Genomic DNA, 5,905 nt, shown 5'->3' with positions numbered 1-5,905 from the left:
GGCCCAGGAGGCACCGCTGTCTCCTCACAATCGACCGGGCCTGCAGCCGCAGCCGCCGCCGCCGCCCTACTCAGGGAGTGGCCCAGGCCGGCGGCGCGCCACCCTCACCTCCTTCATTCCTACCAAGCCCAGCCTTGGCTACCTGACCCCCGTGTGGTCTCGAACTCGGTTAGTCTGGTGAAGGGACAGAGAAGCCTGGGTTCCCGGCGGCATCACTGAGATGCTCAGTCCTGAATTCTGCCCTCCATTAGGATAATCTGCTTTGTGGGATAATTTCCTCATTGGTTGAGTCAGTGAGTTGCGTGTCTGCAAGAGAGCATCCTATCTGGTGGGTCTTCATCTAGTTCTTGCACATTTCTTACTAAGTTCATCCTAAGAATATCTTACAGATAAGGAAACTGAGCTGCAAAGAAATGTAAAAACAGTGGAAACAGGAGATAGCAGTATAAAGAGAAAAAACATAGCCTGACTTTCCTCTATTGTTAATTGATTTGGGGACGTTTTAAACTTATAGAAAGAAAAGAAACACGGGTTTTGTTGACACTTCTCAAAACAAAATTGGTGTAACACCTTTAAAATGTAAACTATTATGCTGGATATATTTGTATTATTTTGAAGTCATTTAAAGTAATGACATGAGGTGTTGCCTGCTGTTGGACCAGTAGTTTCTTTTTAGTATTCCAGCAAAGGCATAGTGAGGAAATAGGAAAAAAGAAGGAAAGCTGTAACAGGAAAAAAGGAAAAGGAGGAGCAGATGAAAAGGGCAGGAAAGGTTTAACATTTACATAGCACTTGCTATGCACCAGACACTTCTAAGCTCTTTAAATGTATTATCTAGTTCTCACCACAGCCCTGTGAAATGGGTATACTGTTATCACCTCTGGTTTACAAAGAAGGCAAGTGAGGTTCAGAGAGGTTAAGCAAGTGGCCCAAGGTTATACAGTAAGTGGCAAAACTTTTGCGTGAGCACATCAGTTTGGCCCCAGACACTGTGCTTTTTTTTATTTGAAAAGGGCCTCTTTCCTGTTGCGCAGGCTGGAGTGCAGTGGCACCATCATGGCTCACTGCAGCCCCAACCTGCCAGGCTCAATGAATTCTCTCACCTCAGCCTCCTGAGTAGCTGGGACCACAGGCACATACCACCTTGCCCAGCTAGGCTTTTTTTTTTTTTTTTTTTTTAGATGCAGTCTTGCTCTGTCACCCAGGCTGGAGGGCAGTGGTGCGATCTTGGCTCACTGCAACCTTCACTTCCTGGGTTCAAGCGATCCTCCTGCCTCAGCCTCCCAAGTAGCTGGGATTACAGGTGCCTGCCACCACGCCCAGCTAATTTTTGTATTTTTAGTAGAGAAGGGGTTTCAGAACCTTGGCTAGTCTGGTTTCAAACTCCTGACCTCGTGATCCACCTGCCTTGGTCTCCCAAAGTGCTGGGATTACAGGCGTGAGCCACTGCTCCCGGCCTATTCTTTTTTTTTTTTTGTATTTATTTATTTATTTATTTGTAGTGACAGGGTTTCACCACATTGCCGAGGCTGGTCTCAAATTCTTGGGCTCAAGGGGTCTGCCCACTTCGACCTCCCAAAGTGTTGGGATTATAGGCATGAGCCACTGTGCCTGGTCCTAGAGTCTATGCTTATTTTTTAAAATTAATTAATTAATTAATTTATTTATTGAGACAGAGACTATCTCTGTCGCCCAGGCAGTGGCGTGATCTTGGCTTACTGCAATCCCTGCCTTCTGGGTTCAAGCCATTCCCGTGCCTCAGCCCCTCAAGTAGCTGGGATTACAGGCATGCGCCACCATGCCCAGCTAATTTTTGTATTTTTAGCAGAGACGGGGTTTCACCATGTTGGCCAGGCTGATCTCAAACTCCTTACCTCAGGTGATCCACCCACCTCGGCCTCCCAAAGTGCTGGGATTACAGGTGTGAGCCACCATGCCCAGCCTATGCTTCTAATCACCACACTATATTTCCTCTGAATAGAGGGTAAGACTTGAATCAACTGGATTTGTTGCTACTGAGTAGGAGTAGACAAGAGAGGTTTGCAAGGAAATTACTCTTCCATGATGTGAGAGTATGGGCTAAAATGTTTCATAGAACAAAAATACCATGAATAAAGTTTAAAAAGAGGAAACATTCAGTGCACAAAGAATTAACATCTGGAATAGATAGTGAAAACAAATGTATATAAGAAAAAGACAACCCTATAGAGAAATGGACAAATGTATAAGTAGACAATAGATGAAGAAGTAAGAATGAAATAAAACTGACCACCTAAAGAAGATGCTTAACTGCGCTAGTGACGCTGGCATGCAAAGCAAAATAATAGATCCATTTTCTCCCACACTGGCTAAAACTGAAATTTGAAAATATCAATTTTGTGGAAAAGTGAATATTCTTGGTAGAAGTATAAACCAGGATAGCCACTGCCAAGGGTGGGGGTAGATTTGGTGGTATTAATTGAAGTAAAATATTAAAATTAAGTAATCTTTGAAGTAATATTGATTATAATGAAAAACACTGCTTCAGACATTCTAATTTAACTTTTTTATTCTACAGATAAACAGGAGTTCAAAAAGAGGTATGCAAAATATTTAACTGGAAACATTTTTTGCATAATAGTTTAAAATTAGAAAAATGTAATTTCAGCAGGTAAATAAACTATGATAATAATTTACTCATTCTCTAAACACATATTTGTTGATTTTTTACTAGGTATTAGGCATTATTCTGAACATTGAGGATAAATTGACAGTTATCTTTGTGAACTAGAGAAAGATGATAGGGTGGGTCGGGGCTAATTAATATTCCCCAGCCCAGACCCTTCCCCTTAATTCTTTGTTACGTCTTGATAGAATGATTTCAGTTTGTTCTGTAAATCACACTAGACTCCCCTGTAATGACTATAGAAACAAAAAGGTTTTTTATATGGATATATGGGTATACCCCAATTTCAAGGTATAAAGGCACGATAGCAGACTCTAGGAATGAGGAAAGCTGGAAAGGAGGGGGCCATGCTGATACTGACAATCAAGAAAAGCTTGAAGAGATGTCCCAAATACCCTGATCACTTACTTTTCACTGAAATGCAAAGAAATTGGCATCTTAGATATGCTTCCAAACGATTGTGCCCTCCCCTCCGGACAGCTTTTAATGAAGGCACGACTACAGCAAGAGAAACAGCCAGATAATTGGTTAAAAAGAAAGACTTGCAGGGGCTTGTTTCTTACTATGTTTATATGGTAAATGCCTAGTTAGAACAAAGACAAAGAGCTTGATGGTGGTTTGCTCACACTATCCCTGGTGAATAGATTCAATTACAAAAGAGATTGATGCCTCAACCATAGGAAAACCCTTGTCAAGCTCTCAACTTAGACCACAACATGCTTGTTTAAAAGTGTGGAGAAGGGGCCAAGAGAGGAAACAACATGACAAGGAGTTTATAAATCTAAAGGATGGCTGTCTTGCTGCATCTAACTAGTATGTGACTGCTTCTGCATTCCCTTTGATCTATTCTTGGCTTTCTGAATGTAAATATTTTTGTCCTAAAAATTGGGGACCGGATTTGGTCCTCTCAAGGGGAAGTAAGAAGAACCCCAATGTCTTTCTTCTTCCAGCTAATTTAAAATAATTGGATTTAGCCAGTTGTGGTAGTGCATGGCTGTAGTCCTAGTTATTCAGGAAGCTCGGGCAGGAAGATGGCTTGAGCCCAGGAACTCCAGGCTAGTGCGCTATAACTGCCCCTATGAATAGCCACTGCACTCCAGCCTGGGTGACAAAGCGAGACTCCATCTCAAAAAAAAAAAAAAAAAAAAAAAAGTATATTGGATTTGTCAGCAGAAAGCCTTCCAAAATGAGGAAAGATAGGACCTGGACTCAGTAAAAATCCCAGCCTCCCAGAGTGCTGGGAGTACAGGTGTGAGCTACCATGCCTGGCCTAGATATTTCATATATATGAAATCATAAATATATTTGTCTGAGGGTCAAAGAGTTTTACTTGGCCATGAATATCAGACAGCACAAGTTGCTCTTAACTATTTAAAGATGAATTATAATCAAGAACCAGAAAGGGCCAGGCTTGGTGACTCACACCTGTAATCCCAGCACTTTGGGAGGCTGAGGCAGGTGAATCACAAGGTGAGGAGATTGAGACCGTCCTGGCCAACATGGTGAAATCCTATCTCTACTAAAAATGCAAAAATTAGCCGGATGTGGTAGTGTGCACCTGTATTCCCAGCTACTTGGGAGGCTGAGGCAGAAGAATCTCTTGAACCTGGGAGGCAGAGGCTGCAGTGAGTCAAGATCATGCCACTGCACTCTAGTCTGGCGACAGAGTGAGACTTCGTCTCAAAAAAAAAAAAAAAAATTCCCAACAAGACCCCAGACATCCTCAGTTGGTTGCTATTGTTAGAGAATCCCCAAACCAAATTCCTAGGGAAGGCCATGACTTGCTTTTTGTTTTTGTTTATTCTTTTGAGACGAACTCTGTCATCCAGGCTGGATTGGAGTGGTACGATGAAAGCTCACTGAAGTCTTGACCTCCTGGGCTCAAGCAGTCTTCCCACCTCAGCCTCTCAAGTAGCTGGGACTATAGGTCCATGCCACCATGCCCAGCTAATTTTTGTATTTTTTTGTAGAGATGGAGTTTTGCCATGTTGCCCAGGCTGGTCTCAAACTCTTAGGCTCAAGCTGTCTGCCTGCCTCAGCCTCCCAAAGTATTAGGATTACAGGCTTGAGCCACTGTGCCCCACTGGCCATGCCTTTTAATATATATTAGTCAGAACCTTCTTTGAGAAATTTTTGGTAAGGGTCTGCTGGTAATTTTAATTATGCTAACTCAGGTGCACCTCTAGATAATTTACTTAAAGCATTTTATTTTATAAACATTAAGCCCATGCCTTAGTAGAAAGAATATAAACCTTAACATAAGGAGAGTTGGGTTCCAGTTCGAACTCCACCATTTACTAGTTAGACACCTATTGAAACTTGTCTTAAAATCAGTTTCCTGATAGTAAAATGGGGATAACAGGAGTATGAATTATATAAGATGAGACACGTGGAAATGTCTTACCAACTGACAAGCACCCTTCTCCTACCATGTTGTTATTAATGTCACATATTAGGCTGAGAAGAAAACGTGCAGTGCTAAAGTGTGAAGTCACCAGTTACACCAGCTATGTTTGGCAAATTATGCTTGCATATTGGTAAACTGTCTGTTAATAGTTGTAAGAACTTTCTATCCTGCTGCTTTTTGATGACCAAGTATCATTTGTAACGCCAGACTCCCTGACTGGCTTATATCTAAACCAGGAGTGAGTCTATAAAGCAAAAGTTGAAAGAGTTCAGATTGTTCACAGACTGCCAATAAAAATTGTCTACACATAATGGCCATTTTTTAATGAGAGAATAATATTTTCTATAAGTTTATAAATAATATACTCAACAGTTGTTCAATGAAGCTATTTTCTAGAAATGAATTGTTCAATGTTATAATGCTCCTGAGGCCTAGCACAGCACCTGCCGAATAGTAGGCACTAAATAATTATTTGTTGAATAAATGAATGAAAGTCTTCTTAATGGCTAGGAATTTATTCTAATATTGAATAAAAAAGGACCTGTAAAGGAGTGAAGCACATTCTAAATTACTAAGCCTAAGGAGATAAATGTATAAGCCTGAACTTTGGAAAGTAATCCGCTTTAATTTTACTAAAACATTCCTAGGGAAGAATCTCATGATTGTCTAAGGTACCACAGTATTTCTAACTTCATTCAAACTTCAGGCTCGACAATCATGGCTCTGTGCTAGTTTTTATTGCACAAATTTCTAGAAAATACTTCTTCTCATAAAGGTCTGTATAAACTTAGTGTAGTTTAAGGAGTCTGACCTATCACTTTTTTTTTTTTTTT

General features: G+C 40.9%; 1 protein-coding gene across 2 annotated transcripts in view; it reads left to right on the top strand.

Annotated features, from left to right (window-relative positions):
• Nucleotides 1-4: 4 nt before the first annotated feature.
• KHDC1 (KH homology domain containing 1) overlaps nucleotides 5-5,905 on the top strand; it is a 20,671-nt gene continuing 14,770 nt past the window's right edge. Inside the window, exon 1 of one of the 2 annotated variants that reach the window (XM_011944429.1) lies at nucleotides 5-328. The gene's annotated coding sequence lies outside the window, so the exon portion shown is untranslated. The remainder of the gene's footprint in view (nucleotides 329-5,905) is intronic. The other variant, XM_011944430.1, reaches the window with a different exon arrangement.

The sequence above is a fragment of the Colobus angolensis genome, unplaced genomic scaffold (assembly GCF_000951035.1).
Source record: "Colobus angolensis palliatus isolate OR3802 unplaced genomic scaffold, Cang.pa_1.0 Scaffold231, whole genome shotgun sequence".
Classification (NCBI taxonomy): domain Eukaryota; kingdom Metazoa; phylum Chordata; class Mammalia; order Primates; family Cercopithecidae; genus Colobus; species Colobus angolensis.
The sequence above is the reverse complement of the archived record's forward strand: the minus strand, read 5'-3'. Positions and strand labels throughout refer to the sequence as shown.